Genomic DNA, 22,059 nt, shown 5'->3' on the forward strand with positions numbered 1-22,059 from the left:
TATAAGAATAAAAACCTTCAATGTCTTTTGTTGTTGACTTTTTTTCTTTTTCCCTTTTTTTTAGGGGGGGGGGGTGAGGGAAAGGCACTGCCCAGGCTCCCTAGGGCAGTGGGCACAGCCAGAGCTCCAGAAGGGTTTGGACAATGCTCTGAGGGACAGGGTGGGATTGTTGGGGTGTCTGTGCAGGGCCAGGGGTTGGACTGGATGGTCCTTGAGCGTCCCTTCTGTTAATTTCTGTACTTGCTGTTAATTAACTGCAGAAGTTATTAATGCAAACGGATATGTAGGCTCTGAAACTGTTCTTTGTGTGGTGCTGGATCAGCTTGGAGGGATCCCAGCACGGGTCTGTCCAGCAAAGGGAAGGGTCGTGGTTTTACTCCGCTCACCATCTGAATGTCCCAGAGAAGCTGTGGCTGCCCCTGGATCCCTGGAAGTGTCCAAGGCCAGGTTGGAGCAACCTGGGCTAGTGGAAGGTGTCCCTGGAGGGCTGGAGCCCCTCTGCTCTGGAGCCAGGCTGGGAGAGCTGGGGGGGTTCACCTGGAAAAGAGAAGGCTCCAGGGAGACCTGAGAGCCCCTTCCAGGGCCTAAAGGGGCTCCAGGAGAGGTGGAGAGGGACTGAGGACAGGGGATGGAAGGAGAGGACACAGGGAATGGCTTCCCACTGCCAGAGGGCAGGGATAGATGGGATATTGGGAAGGAATTCCTGGCTGGGAGGGTGGGGAGGCCCTGGCCCAGGTTGCCCAGAGAAGCTGTGGCTGCCCCTGGATCCCTGGAAGTGTCCAAGGCCAAGCTGGATCCAATGAAGGTGCTCCAAGCTGGGTTTATGGGCAGATCTTTGTTGCTCCAAGGAAAACAGGTGACACAAAGGTAGCTGATGTTTGCTGTTGAGCCCTGGTGACTCCAGGGGTTCTGCTGAATAAAGAACTTGTTATCCACAGAGAATGTGTCGAATATACACAAAGTCAGTGGGGCTCAGCCAGAGCCATTGATCCCAAAGCCATGTCCCTGTGCATGTGTAGAGCTCCTGCTCGTGATTTTTCCAGAACTCTGCTGGTTTTCCAGTCCATAACCTTGGTTCAAATTGCCATCCTTTGTTTTTTTTTAATGTCACCTGGAACGTGACACGTTTGTCCCGCTCTGGCCTGAAATGTATTTGTAGGAAGGACCATTTTAGCTCCTTTATCATCATCCCTTCAAACACCTTAGCCATCATTCCAAAGGAGGATGGAATCCGGGATCCCTGGAAGTGTCCAAGGCCAGGTTGGATGGTGCTTGGAGCAACCTGGGCTAGTGGAAGGTGTCCCTGCCCATGGCAGGGGGTGGAAAAAGATGATTTTAAGGCCTCTCTAAACCCAGACCATTTTGGAATTCTGTCTCTCCCAAATGCCTCCTCACACCCCACATCTTTTCAGCTTTTCCAACAAAACCATCTATGAATTTTCTGCTGCTGAGTCCAGAGCAGCCCCCACAGACACTGTGCTGAACAACCTCCTCGTCTTTGTCTTCAAGTCCGGTGTTTTCTGTTTGCCCAGCACCAACCACCCTCTATTCCTCCTTTTCACAAGCCCTGGCAGCGCTGGAAAGGGAAGGCAGAAGCTTTGTGGGCAGCTTAAGGCTGGGTATTGTTTTCAGGTACCTTTTTTGTGGCGTGTTCAATATTGTGATTTCATTTAAATCAGGAGCTCTTTGAGGCAAAAACCTCCCCACTTGCATATGTGGGGAGTGCTGTGCATACTAATGCAACTATTTAAATGCTGAATTAAAAATATCAGGGGAGAGGTGCCCAATCCCAAATCTGCTTTAAAGCTCATATAAAAGAGCTGTTTTGCTGCACTAGAGGGGAAACACAGACAAACCACTTCAGAATACCAGGATTAAGACTCTTCTTTCTTATTTTTTTTTGCCATTTCTTTGCTGTCGGTTCCAAGCTAGTCAAGAAAAAGGAACTTTAATCTCTTCAGAATAAAAGATTGGGCATTCAGATCCCTCAGTGACTCTGCACATGACCTTTAATGTACTTTATTTATAAACCAGGTATTTCTGGACATTTATTTGGCTTTGCTGCTGGTTTATAAGGGTAAATTTATTAGCATAAACCAGGTTTCAATATATAATAATATATAAAAATATGTAATAATATAATAATAAAAGCTTTCAATATATCACTCTGTAGTTCAAAATCAGAGCAAGAAATTGGTTTTGTGGTCATAATATTCAGCCTACAATGTTCTTATTGCATTTAATAAAATTTTGGCTTTATTTGATGGCGATCAAGAGGAAGTTATTATATCCAATTCCAAACATTATGATATATTAAGGAGCTATAATGTTGCAATTTCGATTTTTGGGCTCTTTCATGAGAACATTTGCTCACTATTGCACGCCACCCAACTATTTTATTAATTCCATGTTAGCACACTTAATTCTCGTTTGCTTTTGAATTAAATATTCATGTTGAATCTCTGAACTTCAGCAAAAAAAACCCCAAACAACAAAATGCTGGAGAAATTCAACTTTAACTCTTTACAGAATATAATTCAGATAAATTGGATTCCAACCAGCCTGTATTGACTTGTCCTGAGGCAATCCCAGTTTATCTCCTCTCCAGGGTGAGCACTTGGAGATACTCAAATCAATCAATGAGTTATCACCCCCCCTGAAGTTTGTGGCCTGAATTCATAAAGATTCATTTCAATCAAGTTTCTACCTCTATTCAAAGGGGGCTGCGAAATCAAACAATCCAATTACGGATTTATCAAATATTAATAATGAAAATCTCCCAGATCTTTTGGATGCCAACATTCCTCTCCCCTGGTGTCGAGAAAGTAATTAGCAGCTGGCTTTGATTAAATTCTTCCCTCAGAGATTACTCCTCTCGGTTTGAGGAAGGAATGCACACAAGATGATCCCTAATTCCTCATTTTAAAGCCTGTTTTGGTTCAGTTCAGTGAAGCTCAGTCTGTGCCCAGGAACCCGCAGCAATTTTGGGGGTGAAACCTGAAGAGCACGAGTGGCTTTTCCTGAGATGCTCTTTTTCCTTGGCTTTGGGCTCCCCAGCACAGGAAGGACGTGGAGATGTTGGAGCGAGTCCAGAGAAGGCACCAGGATGATCAGAGGGATGGAGGTCCTCTCGTGTGAGGAAAAACTGGGAGAACTGGGATTGTCCAGCCTGGAGAAGAGAAGGCTCCGGGGAGACCTGAGAGCTCCTCCCACTGCCTAAAGGGGCTCCAGGAGAGCTGGAGAGGGACTGGGGACAAGGCATGGAGGGACAGGACACAGGGAATGGCTTCCCACTGCCAGAGGGCAGGGAGAGATGGGATATTGGGAAGGAATTCCTGTCTGGGAGGGTGGGAAGGCCCTGTCCCAGGTTGTCCAGAGAAGCTGTGGCTGCCCCTGGATCCCTGGAAGTGTCCAAGGGCAGGTTGGACGGGGCTTGGATCAACCTGGGCTAGTGGGAGGTGTCCCTGCCCATGGAATGAGATGAGATTTAAGGTCCCTTCCAACCCAAACCATTCTGGGATTCTGTGTTTCTGCCAGTCTCTGGTTTTGGTGACAGTGGTTTCCTCGCAGCTGCAGTACCAGGAAGAGTCTCAGCAGCTGCAGGAATGTCAGAGCAAGGAGGAGGCAGAAGGGAGCTTTCCCAGCCACCACCACGCTCTGAAAACTGAACTCCCAACCTCCTTGGGGTTCTCCTTCCCCATCCCCAGACTTGCTGGAATCCTTGCTCTGTGAGCAGGAGCAGCCAGAGGTGCCCGAGAAGGTGTTTGGGTGCCTACAACAAGCACAGGGTGAATTTTCAGCCCTTCCCTCTCTGCTCTTCCATGAACCCAGAGAAGCTGGGGAAACTCCACCCTTGGAGGCTTTCAAAACTCAGTGTGATGAGGTCCTGGAATTGGACTGGAAAGCTCCAGTGTGGAGATGTGGCTTTTCCTGTGAACAGGTGCTTCCGTGCTCATGAAAAACAGGGATCTCCTCACACAAACATCAGATGCTCCTGGATGGTCCAGTGTTCCTCAGCACCTGCACCAGGACAGGTAGGTGTGGGATCTTCAGTGTTTTTGTGACCTGTTTATTTGGGACTGATGGACCTGGATTCCTGGGAGGTTGGCCTTCCTTGTCCTCTTCACTTGTTGCACAAACAAGACCTTAATTAAAACCTCTTTGTCACCATCCCTATCCATTACCTTACAGGTAACATTTTTGTTAAGCCTGTCCAAATAGAGGCTTTTGGAATCCTTCCCTAAGCATTAGAGCTGCAGCTTTTCCCTATTTTCCCTAATTTCATCCTTCATGTGGATTTTGCTGCTTGTATTTCCCATTCCCCCCTGCACTTAACCAGCTATGATTCACTGGTTAACTGGAATTGCCCCTGGTTATGGGAGCAGTGGTTTTTTTTCATTTGAATACTGCAGAAGCCTGTTAAGTGGTCATAAAAATAAGGAGATATTCTTTATTCCCGTTGCACATCTATCTGTGCAATGATGGATAGAGCTGGGACTTGCAATTTATCTAATGGCCTCCATTAAACTTCATTAGGACTGTGTTAAACCCAACTTAAAATCGTTGCCATTGATTTTGGATCTCTAAAACCTGCTCAGGGCAAATCAGGAATGAGCATGCCCAGCTCTCTGAACATTCCAACTGCATTCCCTGTGGTTCAAGAGAGCAGAGGGAGGGAGGGGGATCTCAGCCTGTGGTCCTTGGGATATTTGGGAGCACCACGCAGCTCGTCTGAGCTGACAGTCCTCAGCCATCACATCCCCTGCCTCTGTCACTGCCCCAGCCAGGGAATTTCCAGCTCTACCTCGACCTTTTCTGTTTATTCCTCTCATTCCCTGTATTTATTTTTCCTTGCATATACAATCACTACTCCCCCTCTGCCTGACCTGCTAAACCCCATGTTTGGAATGAGGAATGTCTGTTCCCCTGATGAAGTGGAAGGGAGGAAAGGTTTTAACATGCTCTTTTTTTTTTTTTCCAGAAAAGTAAACATCCTCTGGCTATAGGAAGAGTAAACTTCCCCTGGAAATGTATGTGTTTATATGAACAATCTCTTTCTTCTGGCATTTCCAGAGATTTGTTCGCTGCCACTGGGGAAAGAGGCTTTTAAGTCGGGCGGTGCAATTACACAAGATAAGTCTTTGCATGATTTGTTTTCTTTTCGGAAAGATATCCCCCCTGGATCTGTTTCTGTGAACCTGAAAGGGATTTCCTCCGTTATCTCAGGGCGTTGCTCTGTGTCTCAGTCCTTTTTGAATGTCCATCCAAATGGACAACTGGAGGAAGCCGGAGGAAACGACCATTTCCCTGAAAACCGCCTGGCTCTGACTCTGCTTTACTGGGGGGTTACTGGAAATCCTTTAGCAGCATCACTTCTCCTGGATCTATAAACTACCAGTTTACATTTTTACCAAAGAGAGACATTTATTAACCAAACCAACCTGGGATGTGCCCCATTTCCACCACCCTCGCGTGTGATTCTCCAAATGGATCTGAGGCTGTAAGACAGACATTAATTCATCTCCATTCTTATTGCAGCTTTTAATGTTCCATTGGAGGCAGCGAGGTTGAGCTTTAAAAGCTTTATAATTTGTTTGGGAGGGATTAAACAGGGATATTTTTCCTGGGGTGACAGCATGAGCTGCTCCTGCCTTCACCCCTCACATGGAGGGAAGGGGAGATTCCCATGTCCTTTCTTTCCAGGTATCACTTCCACCAGCATTTCTGGGATGCTTCTACATCCAACATGGCCAGGCTGCCTGTGGAGAACAGGAAGAGTTTGCAGGTTGGGTATTTTGGGAGATATTTACATTTATGACGGGGAGGTGTTGCTCCCTCTCTGAATCTGCCTCTTTGTGAGAGCAAATAGGGAATTTAGGTATCAAAAATTCACTGCTGAGACTGTCACCAAGATTGGAGGCCAGAAGGAGCCTGGAATAACCTCACTGTGACCTGAGTTTGGTCCATATTGAACCTGAACTCAGAAAGGGACTGTTTTGTTTCAGAACTGCACCCAAACGTTGCTGTTCTGCTCGACCAAGGTCCCAGGTCTTGGGTGGAGAGATCCAAAAGGAGGAGGAGGACGAGATGGAGCTCTCCTCTGCGATCTCCTGGTGGGAAAGCCATCCGTTTGGCAGGCTGGAAGTCCTCCAAGTCCCATCTCCTGGCTGTGGTGGTCTTCAGGTGCACATCTGCCCTGAAACGTGGTCCTGCAGGCTCCTGGCTCTGGGTCTGTGTGCCAGATGTGCTGGGTGGCAGCTCAGGAGACAGGTTCCCCTCACAACTGTATCAAAATCAGCCTTTTATAGGGTCTTTCTATCTTCTAAAACATCTATCTAAATCTTTATTTTTTCCCTCGAGAAAATGTTCCCTTAGAAAAGACAAGAAGCCAAAATTCCTGCCTAAACACAGTGCCATTGCCTAATGGGCTACTTATTCCATTAGATTCCTCATTTTATTGTTTTTAAATATATGGGGTCGTATTTTTTAGCCCTCCTGGATATGAGATATTCCTTGCAAAAAGGTTTCTGTGTTGCCTGTGAGTTATGAGACTGTTCCTGTCTGGCAGTGAATGAAAGAGCCCAGCATCTGGCACTGGTGGAAAACCAGCTATCCCAAAACTTCTCACTCTGAGGAGATGGGATGGAGGTTGTGATAAAGTATCTCTTTTGACATGTGAGTCAGGACAGTTGGAGGCCCTTTCTGTAAAAATTTATGGAGTTTATCCAAACCTGGCTGGAAGCTTGAGGAGATCAGTCCCTGTGCAGCCTGTGCAGGGAGGCCTAAATTCCTGCCCTTTTTGTCCTGTGTGTCAGGAGCAAATCTCAGCTCAGCTCTGCAGAAAGGGAGGTGCCCAGAATTTCAGGGATCAGTCCCCAGAACCTTCTTGCAAAGTCTCACCGAGATTCTTGTTACCCACACTCAGAGCCTGTTAAAGTTTATAGAAGACCTGTAGTGAAAACTGGACATAAAAATAGACATTGAGACATTGCATGTTAGTAATTCCCCAAATACTTCTTACCATGAGTCACTGAGTGAGGGAGAATCCAGGTGGAAAGCCTCTGTCCAGGCTCCCCAACATCGATCTGGTACGTGGGGGTAAAATTATTGATGTAGAGGAGATTTGGGTGGAGATATGAGATGAACTAACAATTATTCAAATTACTGCATTTTTCCTTCTCATAGACTTAAACCTTTGAACGTGGGGAGTGCCTTTATTGTTGAGAGCAAAACACTTCTGCTGACAAACCCGGTTGGGTGCTATTACATATTTCTGTCAACGAACTCTCTTTCCTGATTTGCTGTTTTGCTGATGCATTTTTGGCCTAATTCCAGGGCACAACACTTATTTATGCTTCAGGAAGCATACGAAATAGTATCATTTCCAGAACACATCCCCAGCAGGTTAAATATTCTCTTTTACCACTTCAGGAATAACAAACAACCCCCTGACTTGTCAGTGACAGATTCCTTTTCTCCGACTAAAACAAATGACTGAAAACTCCATTTTGCACGTGTCAACCTCCTCTTTGCTAAAGGTATTTCAAAATAAAGGCCCTTCACTTTTTTACATGAGCTTCAGAAGAAAACATCAGACATGCTCTTCGAAAGTTCTGATAGGAACAGATGAGACCTGTAAGATGATCAAAGGGAGAGTGAAGTGAGCTGCAATTCCCTGCCTGTGTGATGGAGCCATGAAATGCTGGGGGTTCACACTAGGGTCTTTACTGAAAAAAAAAAGAAAATCAGTGGTGTAAAAGATTGGCTGATCCTGTTGGATAAATCAGTGTTATCCTCTTGGATAAATACTGCTCAGAATGGGACTAGTCGGGACAAACTGCAGTGCTGCTTTGGAAGGGATCATTCCAGGTCCATGTTACTGATTCCCTGCTGAATATTTAGTTGCATCTCCCAAACAGGCAAAGGCCACTGTTGATGCACAGCTTTGGCAGCCACAGCTTTGGCTGAAGCATCATTTCACTGGAGTTGAGTTAATATTTGCTCCAAACCTGTAGAAGAACTGTGTGAGACCCACAAACAGAGCAACACACACACACTTTTCATGAATATATAGTTTTATTCAAGCTCCCCACAGCAGACCCAATGTTTTATGCTCTCTTCCAAATGTTATCTTTAGCTTCCCTTTGACAGCAAGTATAAATCAGGGCCTGGGGTGTCTCACAAAACCCATCATCAAGGATCTCTCTGTGTGCTTGAGTATTCAAACTCACATCTTTATTCATCTCCCTACGAAGTTGCTCATCACCAACTATGGAGATAAACCACATGAGCTATGAGCTCATGGCAGCTTTCTCCACAGAGGGACAAAGAAGTCCCATGAGGTCATGGTAAGATCATCATTTCATCATGCTGAGATTCCTCTGGGAGCAAACCCAGCTGAGCTGCTCACAGCCAAACCTAGAGAGCAAAGTATAGATCGAGAGAAAGGAGAAGGGAGCCCTGTACTCCTCTTTGCCAGCCTGGAATAAAACAAGTTTTAGAGTGAATCAGTTTGAGGGAAGAATGTTTGGGGACAAATATTTACTTGGGTAAATCAGTTTGGTGTGGAAAACCAGCAGAGGGGTTGAATCTCCTTTAAAGCTTTTCCTGTTCTGTTGTGTTCACTTTTTTTTCATGGGGAAGAAGTTTTTGGGCAAGCTGCCTTCAGCTCTGTCCCTGGGTACACCTATTTCACGCCTCTGTGCTGTTCCTTTGAGAGCTTTTTGGGACAGAAGAAGCAACTTGTGGAAAAAATGAGATTTCTTTTAAGTGTGGGCGTTCTGGAAGGGACAAAGGGAGTGGGTTTTGAAAGGTCACTGGGGCAGGGTGGCTGTGGTGTTTGCACATCTCCTTTGTAGGACATTATTGCCTTGTTTGGAGCATGCCTGTCCCTCTGGGCTTTCCAGTGTTGTAGGGAAAGTGTCCACAGCTTGTGCAGGGCAGGGCTGTCACTCCCAGAGAGGAAATGAAGGCCCTGCTCCCTGCAGCACCTCGTGAATATTTATGGTGGCAGTGCTGAGTATTGCTATGGAGCTGCTCAGCCTGGAGGGATCTGGAGTTGATTTTGCTGCTGCTGTTTACTTTACAAAGTGCATGCCAGGAACCATCCCAAGAGACAGCTGAAGTGCCTCTGTGCCCAGCAGCGGTGGGGCTGTGACACCTCAGAGAGACCCCACGTCCATCCATGTCACTGCCTGTGACAGTGGTTGCCCCTCACGGGCCCGGCCAGCAGCTCTGGGGTGGGCACAGCAGGGCAGAGCTGATCATAAACACACTGATCACCCCCACAAACACCCCAGGGTGCAAGTACAGGGAGCAGAAATGATTTGTGTCAGCAGAGGACCTGCTTGGCCAACTGTGGGAGAGGACCCAGCTGTGGCACAGGTTGCCCAGAGAAGCTGTGGCTGCCCCTGGATCCCTGGAAGTGTCCAAGGCCAGGTTGGATGGGCTTGGAGCAGCCTGGGATAGTGGAAGATGTCCCTGCCCATGGCAGGGGGTCGGGATGAGCTGAGCTTTAAGGTCCCTTCCATCCCAAACCATATGATCATTCCATGACCCGATACAGTCCTCTGGCTTTGCCCTCTCCATCCCTTATAGCCAACCCAGGGAAGGCCACAAACTCTTCCAGACTTGGCTACTGAGTGGTTTAACCACTTGGCAGTATTTAAACTGAGCCCTTGGCAGTAATAAAAGCCAGTGCTGTGTGTTTGTGCACTGACTGCAGAGAGCCTGAGCAGGAGAGGAGTGGGTTAGGCTCAGCTTATTGCCTTTGTCCACATTACTGACCTTTTGCCTTGCATATTGCGTGGCCTGAGGGTGGAGGAAGGAGGATTAAAGGTTAAGAAACCTCTCTTGAAAGAGTTAGGATGCCTAAATGTTTAAAATGTTTCCTTTCCCCAGTAATTCCAATATATATTAAAGCTAAAACCCTTCTGAGAGGTAATAAAACAGCACAGTGGAGAAGATCATTGGGAAGATTAGGAAGAGGAGACTTAAGAGCTTACTCTTGATGCTTCTGGTTTTATCCTTTGTTCTTGTTTTACTCTGTCAATCTCTTCTAGTGTTTCTCACTGTGATTTTATTGTGTTTTTATGGAGCAGGGGTGGCTCCATAGCTGCAAACTACCAGGGAGAAGCTTGTTGTCATTTGGTGGAGAGGGGAAAGAACATTCCTTTGCACATTTTTCGGTGTTCCTGTTATATCTCAAATTTAGAAAAGTAACAAGAAGTAGCATCCAGTTTTCATTAATGCCTCAGGGGTTTCTTGGCACATATGTTTTCATTTCCAGGAGAGGCAAAGGAGAGGATGAAATTCCTCCTCCTCCCAGCCAGGGATGGAGCACACCAGGACCAGGGGGAATCCCTGGATCCTGCTGCCAGGTAGGAGCCTGGTAACCTGCTTTGTGTCTTTGCTCTGCCTCTAAAGCAGCAGCACTGGGAAGTACAATGATGGTTTGTCAGGACAAAGGGTCGTGCTGTGACTGCTTCCCTTACGTGAGAGTTCCTTCTGACACAGCCTGGCTCGTGGCCCATATTAATTTGCTCCAAAAAAAGAAAAAAAGACATGATATTCACATTCTTGGAGGAGTTGTGTGTTCCATCTGGATCCTGCAAACCTGCGAACCCCGTCCAAATAATTCCCATGTTCCCCTTGCTCAGGGAGTGATTTTTGTGCATCTTGTGAGTTAAATATATCCGTGAGCTCCTGAGAGTGTCTCGTGCCTGTCCCTGCTTCCTCGCAGCCCTTGGGAGATGGTCCCACGAAGCATTTGCTCCCAGATTAAATCCCAGCAGTGTGTGACTCCATTTGGGACAGCTCACAGGTCTGGGTTGGCAGGAATGCTGTAAAATTCCCACGGAGATGTGTTTTGTCAGCTCGAGCACGAGCAGGCCTCGAAGCTCCGGGCCTGGTGCTCGCTGCTGTGCTGGAGGGTGCCTGGACTGGGGGACCTTAAAAGACTTCTCTCTCCCTTAATTTTGGTGTTTCTATGGAAACGGATCCTGAACAGAAATCGTTCTTTCCTGCTTTTTCTCCTCACGGTTTTGTCGGTGGGAAAAAGTGAAACTTGGGATGAAAGGCAGAGCACGCAGCGGTAGGTGTTCCAGGGAGAGCTGGACCGTGTCCTTCCTGCTCCTGCTCCACTTCCAAATCAAAATACGTGGAAATAGGGACCTAAAACCTTTGGTTCTTATTAAAGAAATAATTTCTGCCTTGTGTGACCATGACGTTGGCCAGAGTGTTGCCACCAGCTGGAGGGGAAGGAGGCTGCAGGGTGAGGTCTGTGGCTTCCCAGATTCCTCCTAACCAACCTGACCTGCAGCACCTCTGGTTTGGGGTTTCAGGAAGAGAAACTTGGGCTCTGAGCACTGTGCCATTGTGGGAATTAAATGGTCACTCAGGTCAAAGAGAATTTGGATGAGAGCAGTTTGGGGCCATGGGGCTGGCTGGTGGTTGTTGGGAAGATGAAAGTCAGCTAGTTTCTGCTCTCTGGGATATTTGGGTCTCATCTTCATCACCATCCTCCTGCACAAGGTCAAGAGGTGCCTGTTGAGGTTGAAGCTGGAAGGAGAAATGCCTCTGCAAGTCACCAGTGAAGCAGCTCCTTGGCAATAAGACTTCCAGGGATTGTTTTCCCTTTGGAGATAGACTTTTAAGTCTGGATGTTGAATGTCTACTTGGCTGGAGTTCTGTGGGGTGGGGGCTGCAGGGCTCCCTGCACCCAATGGCTTCTGAGGCAATTCTGATGCTCCTGGTGGCTGTCACTCAGTGTCACAGCAGGGTGACAGCTTCCCCTGTGGGCCAGGTGTCTTTATCTTTACTGCAGGGTGTTTCCACTGATGGATCACATCTTGTTTCACACCTGTCTTGCTGTGGAAGGTGGCAAATCCTTCAGGCCCAGCTATCCCAGACCTGTCAGAAATGCAGAGTGGAATAAATCCCAAAAAATCAGGTTGTTACTGATCAAACTCCAGTGGCCCTCTGGCTACACACAGGGAAGAGAGAGTGAAAAGGAGAGGAGGAGGATGAGCAGATGGACAGGTTCTGCCCTCAATCCCAAACCAAACCAGAGGCTGATCACACAGAGAGGCTCTCACAGGTTGGCTTGTGAATAAATCACTTTTTATAAGATTACTCATCTCCATGGCATTCAGAGACAAAGCACAGAGCTCAGGAACACCATCTGCTCCTGAAATCTCCAGCAGGAGGCAAAGCTGTCCATTGCCCTCTTAGTCACCCTAAGAAAGGAAAGCAGAACTGCCCAAAGATTCTGAGGCTTTCCCCAAATCTCCCCATCCAGAGGGATGTGCCTGAGCTGGGCTAGAGCTCCTGATGGGATCTTAGTTGGAATAGCTCTCAGCTTCAGCCACCTTGTCATGGGGGTACAATTCTTCAGCAGCCTGCTCTGCTCTGTGTCTCTGGTCCCATCCTCTCAAAGGAAAGGGAGACATCACTAGAAAAATCTGTGCTGCTTTTTCATACAGAAAAGCAAGAGTTAATATTTCTTTTTTTTTTTTCTTTTTCTTTTTTTTTTTTTTTAGGGCTTGCTTTTCTCTAAGTCTCGGTATTTAAAATTAATGAAGAAAATGAGTAAAAACCGTGGATCAGATTACTCCTCCTCAGCTGTTTTGCTTTTTCTGGCGAATTGTTGCTTGTAGAGGTCTGGCATTTTATTTCTTTTTGGTTTGTGTGTTTGTTTTTGAAGCACTGACATCTCTCATCATGCTCCATATAACTCTTTCTTGGGAATTATATGATGGGTGGATGGCTGCTCACTGCTGGTCCTGCTCCTCAGGGCACCCTTTTGCAAAGCCATTCTTCTCCCTTTTCCTCCCTCCTCCGACCTGTGGGCGTCTGACTCAGAGAGCTGGAGACTCATTGTGGAGTTTTCACGTGGAACTTTTCATTAATTAACTTGTGACTCAACACGTTCACGTTAGAAAAGAGATAATTTAGTGGTTTACTTTTGCTTTGCCTGTTTTTGTGGGTGGCATCGATGGGTTATTGGTCCCTTTGGAGATGGTAACATTTGTAGGGTAGATGAAGTTGTGGAGGCCCCATCCTGGAGGTGTCCAAGGCCGGGTTGGACAGGGCTTGGAGCAACCTGGGATAGAGGAAGGTGTCCCTGCCCATGGCAGGGGGTTGGAACGAGATCATCTTTAGGGTCCCTTCCAACCCAAACTGTTCTGGAATTCTATGATTTATAGGAGAAATCAGAGACCTGCCTAGAGAAGGCTCTGTCCCAAACCTGTGTATTTGTAGGAAGGACCATCTTCACTCCTTCTTTTTCATCATCCACTTCAAACACCTTAGCCAGCATTTCACAGAGGGGTGGAATCCAGGATCCCTGGAAGTGTCCAAGGCCAGGTTGGATGGGGCTTGGAGCAACATGGGCTAGTGGAAGGTGTCCCTGCCCATGATAGGAGGTGGAACAAGATGAGCTTTAAGGTCCCTTCCAACCCAAAGCATTCTGGGATTCTCATTGTGGTGCTCATGGTGGTTCTGCTGTGCTAAAAACAGGCCTGGAAGGAAAAGATCTGAAAGCAACGAGTTTCTTGAGGAAACTCCTCTGCCCGTGTTGACCTTTAGGAGCTGGATCGGCCGTGCTGGTGATTCCCGGGCACAAAATTCCGGCACAGTTGGGCTCCTTCCCTCAGCCCCAAGCCCCTCATCTCCCATCTGCAGAGGGGCCAACCCCTCCGGCTGTCAGACTTGCAAATGAAGAGGCGTTAACGAGCGTGGAGGCTGCTGCTGGCAGCAATTCCCAAATTCTGGCGAGGTTTGGGAAAGTGCCGGGTGTCTGGACTCCACCTCCGCGGGACGGGGACCGCTCCAGAAGGAGACATCGCAGAGGGGTCTGGGCTCGTCCCCACAGTCAGATCTGCCCGTGTTCCTCGGGGGGGGGGGGACGGGACACACACATCTCCCTCCTTGGGAACTTTAAATGCCCGTAAACCCCCCGTGTTTCCCTTTCTTCCAGTTTGCAATTTAGGAATGTTTTGAAAACCGGAGCAGTTAAGAGAAGGGAAAATGGTTCAATTGAGTTGAGCATCGAGCCGCAAGCCCAGGGCAGGAAAATCAACTAAATCCACTCCCCAGCTATTCAAAACACCCCAAATAAGTACAATAAAAAGCTACAAACCTAATCTTTAACTTTTGCTCGCTGTATTGGGGTTATTAAAGTTATTAAAATCCAGTCGTTGGAAGGCTTGGGGACTGCGTTAAGGTATCTGCGGCTCATTGAGCCTCGCGGAGGAATTTTGCCCGGGGGGGATTTGCTGCTTTAATGCATCTGTTGACTGGCAAATTGCTTTCTGTCTGCAGAGCTGGCTGGGGGAGTCCTGGGATGCTTCCATATGGAGGGACCGCTGCTGCTGCTGCTGGAAGTGGAGGGACAGAGTGGGGGAAAAACTCACAAGTAACTCAAAACCCGTGTGTGATTTACCCTCCTGCTGCTCTAACCCAGCTATAAATATTAAACATGGGCTTGGGGTGGGATTGCAGCTTGGCCTGTTGGCTCCTCTTCCCGATGTGCAGCAACCTCATCCATCTCCAAGCTCGGAGGAGCAGGACGTCTCTCTCCTCTCCTTATCCATTTTTCCTCTCCTTATCCATTTTTTTCTCTCCTCAATTAATCACACTAATAGCAGGCTGGGGGAAAAGGAGTCTAAAAATCTCAATTTGTCTACAGGAATGTCAGAATTGGAGCCGTTTCTGCCCCACTGGCGAGGACACAAAGCGTCGGGGAGGGGGGAAAGCTCTGGATTTTGGGGTCTGGGGGATGAGGGATCCCCCACTGCTGGGGGGTGGGACCTGCCAAGGGTGCTGCAGGGTCACAGAGTGCTGGATTTACTCCTTCTGAGGGCTGTAAAACCTCTTTGCAAGGGGCATGTTTGAGTTATGAGTTGCAAAGTCCTGCAGAACTGAGTTTCCAAACTGAGCCCCAAAGTCTGGGCAGGAATGTTCCCCCAGTTCATTGTAAACACAGGCCTGCATTAAATAGGGTTCAATTAGCAGGAAAAAGCCTGGAAAACCAGAAGTTTTTTTGCAGTTAGAGAGGCTGGAAGAGGGAGAAGAGAGTCCTGGTGCAAGCCCTGGGAAGGCTGAGCCAGACCTGATTTGCCTTGAGGAAATTGCTCCCTTTTATATTATATTTTATATTAAGTAAATGTAAAGTTGGAAATAAATCTGACCAATTTAAGTTGTACCAGCCTAAATTTCAACTTCCAGCTGTGATAACTTCTGACAATGTTGCCTGCCAGGCTCAGAGCACTCTCCTGTTAGACTGCAGAGTATTAAATCCATGAGATATTGTGGCCAAGCCACCTGTTGATCTTTTCCTTCACGAGAAGATTCATCTATTAAGCTTAAATTTTTCACTATAAAAATGTATTTAGTGTTATTTTTTTGGAGTGAACAAGCTTTTTCAACCTACCAGCCCCATGTATCCTTGGCTCCAGCAGTGGGAGATAATTTTTCACGTAAGAGTTCTGCAGAGGACGAATTCAAAGGGAAATATCTCTTCATGCCTTCCTCCCGAGGAGATATATTGCATTTTGGGGGGGAAAACAATACTCTTTAATAAAGAATATTGCATTTTTTCCAAGGCATCTTTCCCCAGTCTCTTCCATTTTGGGTGTTTGCATCGTTTGGGCAGAGCATTTAAACTGAATGATCTTAGATTTAGCTGAGATTAGAGATTAGGAAGGAATTCTCGGCTGTGAGGGTGGTGAGGCCCTGGCACAGAGAAGCTTTGGATGCTCCATCCCTGGAAGTGTCCAAGGCCAAGACTTAGAGCAACCTGGGCTAGTGGAAGGTGTCCCTGCCCATGGCAGGGGGTTGGAATGAGCTGAGCTTTAAATCCTTTCCCCCCCAAACCATTCTGTAGTTCTGTGATTTGGAGTTCTCACTGAAAATTCAAACCTTTCCCGACGGTCTTTTTATAAACCCTAAAGTTATTTCATTTTTTGGAAGACTTTTTCAGAGAGGGGGGGAGAAAAAAAATCTTGGAAGAGCTTTCCTGGCTGAGCCTGAGAAAAGCCCTGGGAGTCTGTGTTACTTATTCACTTGGATAAATGTGTTTAGTTCCACAAAAGCAAAGGGGCCGGTGCTGCAGGTGTGTTACTGGGTGATAAGTGCTGTTCATACACTTACTAAAGCAGTGTGGAAATAAATGACCACATTTCAGATTATTTTAAACTCCTGACGGGTTCCTTATGGAAAGGAAACAGCCAGCACAAATAGATTAAGCCCAGAATTTATGTTTAATGGATGAAACTCTTTCTGAAGGCGTCAGGTGCTAAAAAAGCGCTGCGGGAAAATGCAAAATCCCACAGAATTGGGACAACTTTGGGGATTTTGCAGACAGGAAGGCTGACAATTATTGCACAGTGATGGTCTCCTTCCCTTTCCCATCCTTTCCAGGCTGCTGTGATGGATGCACATCATTCCCAGGCGGAGAGCATCTCAAACAGTAATGAAAGCACCGCACAAAGAGGTGGGTATTGGCAGAGCACAATCATTAAGATGATTTTCCTCCATAATGAGGTGTTGCGGAGTACAGCTCCATTCAAACCCCTTTAAATAATGTTAGCATTGAATATAATAACCTGACAGGGAAATAAAATCCCTCGCTGGGTCTGTTTCTGTCTCTGAAAGGGAATCAATTTGCTTTGCCTGATGGCTTTCCCCGGCACTTAACGGGGAGGGGGGAAGGGGGTTATTGTGAGGGTGGCCCATGGATTGCCTTCTGAAGGTCAAATCTTTAAAAAAAAAAGAAAGGAAAAGAAAGGAAAACAAGGTCTTGTGACCCCTGGCCTGCTGCTGCTTCGATGGGGTTCATGGTAGGGTACATTTGTATTAATTATATGTACAAGGAGGCTGTTTGTGCCTTCCTTAAAACACCAAGAAGGAACCCAATCATAGCCTGGGTCAGTCATTTGGGCTCTGTGGCTGTTTGGGAGTCTCTGTTTTGGTTGGTCCATCCAACCCATCACTTCTGTGGCTTTTGGGACAAAGAAATGCAAAGAACCAGTCCAAAAATTCCATCTTCCTGGCTGGCTCCTCTGTGGCTTCGCAGGGAAATCCCCAGCAAGGTGCAAAATCAGGGAGCCCTTTAATAATCCACTTAATTCCCCTTCTCAGGGAGCATCCAAGGGAGGGAAGGCGCTTGTTGCCCTTGGTTTGCTCCGCTCTGCAGCTCTAAAAACCACGAGGTAACATTTTGGGGTGAAACCAGGTGGGTTCAGGCCACATTCCCGAACCACAACCCCCCCAAAGGCAGGATTAACAGCCTTTAAGGAGCTTCCCAGGGATAAGAAGAGGCAGGATTTGGATCTCCTGCGGGATGCAAAGCCCAGGGAAGGTGTGGGTCAAGCGATGAGATGCCTGCAGTCAGCAGAGGGGGAGTTCAGCTACAGGGGGGGAGCATTTAACAGCCAAATCCAAGTGGGAAGCAATTCCCTCGTAAAATTCCAACTGCAGAGTGTCACCATAATGCACCTTAATGACGGGAGGCGGGGGGGGGGAATTTTAGAAAGTGGTTTTAAAACACCACTCTGGAATCCATCTGGATTCTCTTAGGAACAAGCAGAGCCTCCTCAGGGACCACTTCCAAGAGCATTTCCTCGTGCTTAAATTATCCCACCCAAGCCCGCTCTTGCATGGACATCGTTACATTAGGGATGATTTCTGACTGCTCCTGATGGGAACAAACTGCACAATATTCCATTAGTGATTCCCAATTTGTTTGGAGTCCTGCACACAGCCTGCCTTGCTGGCTGGGCTTTGGAAGTGGGAGCTGGGGGGGAATTCCACAGCCCTCCAGCGAGATGTCCTGTCTGGGAGCTTTGGAAAGTGGAATTAATTGTGGTTTTTAGTAAACAGGCTGCATTTATATTTATATTTATTCGTATTAATAATGTCGTATTTCTAATATTATAATATTAGAAATATTTATATTATTATAATTATGTATTTCTAGTAACGTTGCATTTCTAATATTATAATAGTGATATATTTACACTATTATAATAGTTTTATAATAGTGTTTAAGTTTGTTATAATAGTGTTTAAGTTGTGTTATATTTATATTTATAATACTGTTGCATTTATAATATAATAGTGTCATACTCCTCATAGTGTTTGAGTTGTATTTATATTTATAATAGGGTAATATCTATAATATAATAGTGTTATAATAGTATTTAAGTTGTATTATATTTATATATATAGTAGTACTGTATTTATAATGTTATAATAGTGTTATAGTGTTTGAGTTATATTTATATTTATAATAGGGTTATATTTATTATATTATAATAGTGTTATCACACTATTTATAACACTATTGTATTTATAATATTATAATACTGCTATACTCATAGTAGTGTTTGAGTTATATTTAAATTTATAATAGAGTTATATTTATAATATTGTAATAGTGTTATAATAGTGTTTAGGTTGTGTTATATTTATTTTTACAATAGTACTGTATTTTTAATATATGTTATATTAATAATAGTGTTTCAGTTGCTTTCAGTTTATATATATAAACTAACGTGTATAAAATAGTATATATAATGTATCTTTTAATATCATCTATATGTAATGTTATATTTATAATACTGTTGAATGTATATAATCGTGTTTAAGTTGTTTTGTATTCATATTTACAGTATTGTTATATTTATAATATTCTATGTTATAATTATAATAGTTATATTTATATTGTGTTATAATAGTGTTGTATTAAATGTTATATTTATAATAGTGTTTAAGTTGCTTTCAGTTATATATATATAAACTAACATGTATAAAAGAGTATATATAATATATACTATAATATATAATGTATATATATACTATATATATTATATATATACTATACTATATAATATATAATATAATGTATATTTTTATATCATATATATAATGTTATATTTATAACAGCGTTGCATTTATAACATTATAATAGTGTAATAATAGTGTTTAGTTACGTTATATTTATATTTATAATATGTTCTATTTAAAATGGCTATAATTTATTATTATATGTTATAATGGTGATGCATTTAATGTTATATTCATAAGTGTTGAATTTGCTTTCAGCTACATATATATCAAATATCATGTATAAAATAGTATTATGTAATGTATATTTGATATCATATATATGTTTATTTGTATTTATCTTATATATGCAATTATTTATATTCATTTATATTTATTTATATTTATTTATATTTCTTTTTATTTATTTTTATTTATTTATATATTATATTTTAAAAATATTTATTTCTATTTTTTTAATATTGCACAGGTCTGATGGCCAATGTCTGCACCCCCTCCCTGGGATGCAGGTCCCACAAGCTGCTGCCACACCAGATATCGCCTTGTTTGATCCTCTTTCCTCCTTTTCCCTTTTTAGCTGCTCTGTAAGTGATGCAAATAATTCTTGGGCAAAGCCCCGTGCGTGGCAGGGATGAGGCAATGATGTCATTTTGCTTCCCAGTGAGATTCCCTGAAGGATACAGCTGCCTTTCCATGCCAGTGCCAGGATTTGCACAAGGGTGAGTCAAATCAACCCCGTGGAGCGTTGGGGAGCCTGGGATCTGCCTGGGCTTCTTCCTTTGCTCTTTTGTCACCTGGCATGTGAAGGGAGGGCAATTCCTGCCCAGCCCAGGAATTGGAAAGAAAATCGAAATGTAAGACCTTAAAATGGATGTTTGGTGGGAATAAAGCAGGGTGATTCCATCCTGGTTTTTGTACCACCAGGGAATGTCACCAACTTCCTTTTTATTGTAGAATCCCAACTGGTTTGGGTTGGAAGGGACCTTAAATCTCATCTCATTCCAACCCCAGGGACACCTTCCACCAGCCCAGGTTGCTCCAAGCCCCATCCAACCTGACCTTGGACACTTCCAGGGATCCAGGGGCAGCCACAGCTTCTCTGGGCAACCTGTGCCAGGGCCTCCCCACCCTCTCAGCCAGGAATTCCTTCCCAATATCCCATCTAGCCCTATTCTCCACCCTGGACTCCTGTACTTTGAACCAGGAAGCAATTCCAGGCCCTGCTCATCATCCCAACACTGACCCGGCCCGTGCAGCTGATGCTTCATCCCTGCTCCTCTTCAGGAATCTCCTGCAGGAACAGGCTGAACCTGCTCCATGCTGAAGAGGAAAACAGAAAATTACCTATTACTTCATTTTATAGATATTAAAGAAGATATTTTCATGGCTCATCAGCACACCGGGCCATTTTGTTCAACGTGGTTTAACGTGTACCATGTACGAATCCAGCAGCTTCAGCCCTGGAATTTTCCAGCAATCCAATAAACCCACAGTGGATTGTTGTTTTTTTCAATCGACTCCAATATAGCTTGAGGTTCATATTTGATATCCTGACATTACTTCTGATTTGATGTCCTGTGCAATTTTCTCAAAGCTATTTGACTTCCAAATCAGCACTTCTGGCTGTGCTTTATTTTTCTGCCATTGGTGGGTTTGGGGGAGGGGGGGGAGTTTATACCCCCCTCCCCCACAAATTTTGCTGTACCATAAAAATTCATAACTTCTGAATGTTTAAAGAAATGAGATTTCCAGGTAACTCAAGTTTGCTCATACTAAAAATAAAGTAAAGCTGTGTGGATAATGGATTTAAAAGTAATTAATGGCCAAACCGAGAGAAAGGAGATTCAAATGAAATAAAATATTAATGCTTTTCCTTTAGTGTCTGCCTAAACCATCTCATTATATCCCTGTTGGAATCTGGAGGGCTATTTGGGGTGAGTTAATCTTGCTGTTTAACCTCTTTTCTTTTTGGAGTGGATCAAGTTTGCCATTTTGAAATGAGGCAACAGGGGGGAACCTTCAGCCATTTCTGAACCTGCCAAATTCAGCCTGAGCTCGTAAATCATTTCATTCCTCCCGAAACACTGTTCTCCTGCTAATTTTAAATTAATCTGAATTTATGCTCCACAGAGAGGAAGAAACAAGTGGGAAGAACAGACTGGATTTTTTTTTTTGCTGAGACTTTGGGGATGCAGCTCTGGTGAGTCCTGGGGAAGCACCAGAGACAGCACTGGAGGTCTTGGAGAGGTTTTGCACATTTTCTCCCCCCTTCCCCACTCAGACACAACCTTTCTCTTTGCCCAAGTCTGAACTGAGGGAAGCAAACAAAATAGGAACCCAGCAGCACAAAGTCTGTCTCGCCATCTACATGGTTATGGGGCCACGAGCTGAAATAATCTGATAAAATTCATGTATTTTTCATAAGGTGTTCCCGATATTATTTCTGACCTGGATATTTGCTAATTCTGTGCAGAAAAAAAGAAAAAACAAACCCAAAGTCGGGGTGATATTTTTCACAGCTCCTTTTTGCTCAGCGAAGGGAATTGAAGAAGACGAAACGTTTGCGATCTGTCACAAATCAATATCGCCCTGGAAAGGCTCTGACACATCCATATTTTTTTTTTCCCAGGGAGCACGAGAGGATGGAGAACACCAGAAAAAACCACAGTATTACAGAGCACGAACACCTTTGTCTGTGATCTGATGGGTTATGACTGATGTACCCCCGGCTGGGAAACAAGCAAAGCACGACCCGCAAACAAAGAATTGAGATCCGAGATGAAACCAACTCCCCGGTGGCTTCCTTTTATTGTAACAAATGATATTCATGTTTTATGAAGTGCACAATAAATCTATCCTAGAGCTGAAGACTGAGGTGAGTTTTATCCTCTGGTTTGAGAATACAGAGTTTTGTTTACTGGAGGTATCTGAGATTTGTGGCCGAATGGTGGTGAGGACTCCTTGCAATGACTCCTATATCCATGTTCCTTCTGGGAACAGCTGGATGCAGAGGGTGGGGGGGTCACAAAAGTGGCAAAAAATAAATTGTGGGTTTTCTAGAACTGTGGTGGCACCATATTAAGTAAAACATAACTGTGACTCTGTCGGTTTGTTGTAGAAAGGGTGTCCCGGGTGGTTTGACACAGTTTGCCTACTTTGAGATCATTTTGTGATTTAATGTCTCGTGCTAAAATCAGCCAAAGTTTTGAC

General features: G+C 44.9%; 1 long non-coding RNA gene across 1 annotated transcript; it reads left to right on the top strand.

The window, feature by feature from the left end:
- Window positions 1-16,413: 16,413 nt before the first annotated feature.
- Window positions 16,414-21,534, top strand: LOC113987914. Its single transcript, XR_005562701.1, has 3 exons — window positions 16,414-16,495; window positions 19,427-19,568; window positions 21,479-21,534. It is a non-coding gene; the product is annotated as an uncharacterized LOC113987914 (long non-coding RNA).
- Window positions 21,535-22,059: the final 525 nt, after the last annotated feature.

The sequence above is a fragment of the Pipra filicauda genome, unplaced genomic scaffold (genome assembly GCF_003945595.2).
Source record: "Pipra filicauda isolate LSUMZ 115617 unplaced genomic scaffold, ASM394559v2 scaffold152_size1767362_pilon, whole genome shotgun sequence".
Taxonomy (NCBI): Eukaryota; Metazoa; Chordata; class Aves; order Passeriformes; family Pipridae; genus Pipra; species Pipra filicauda.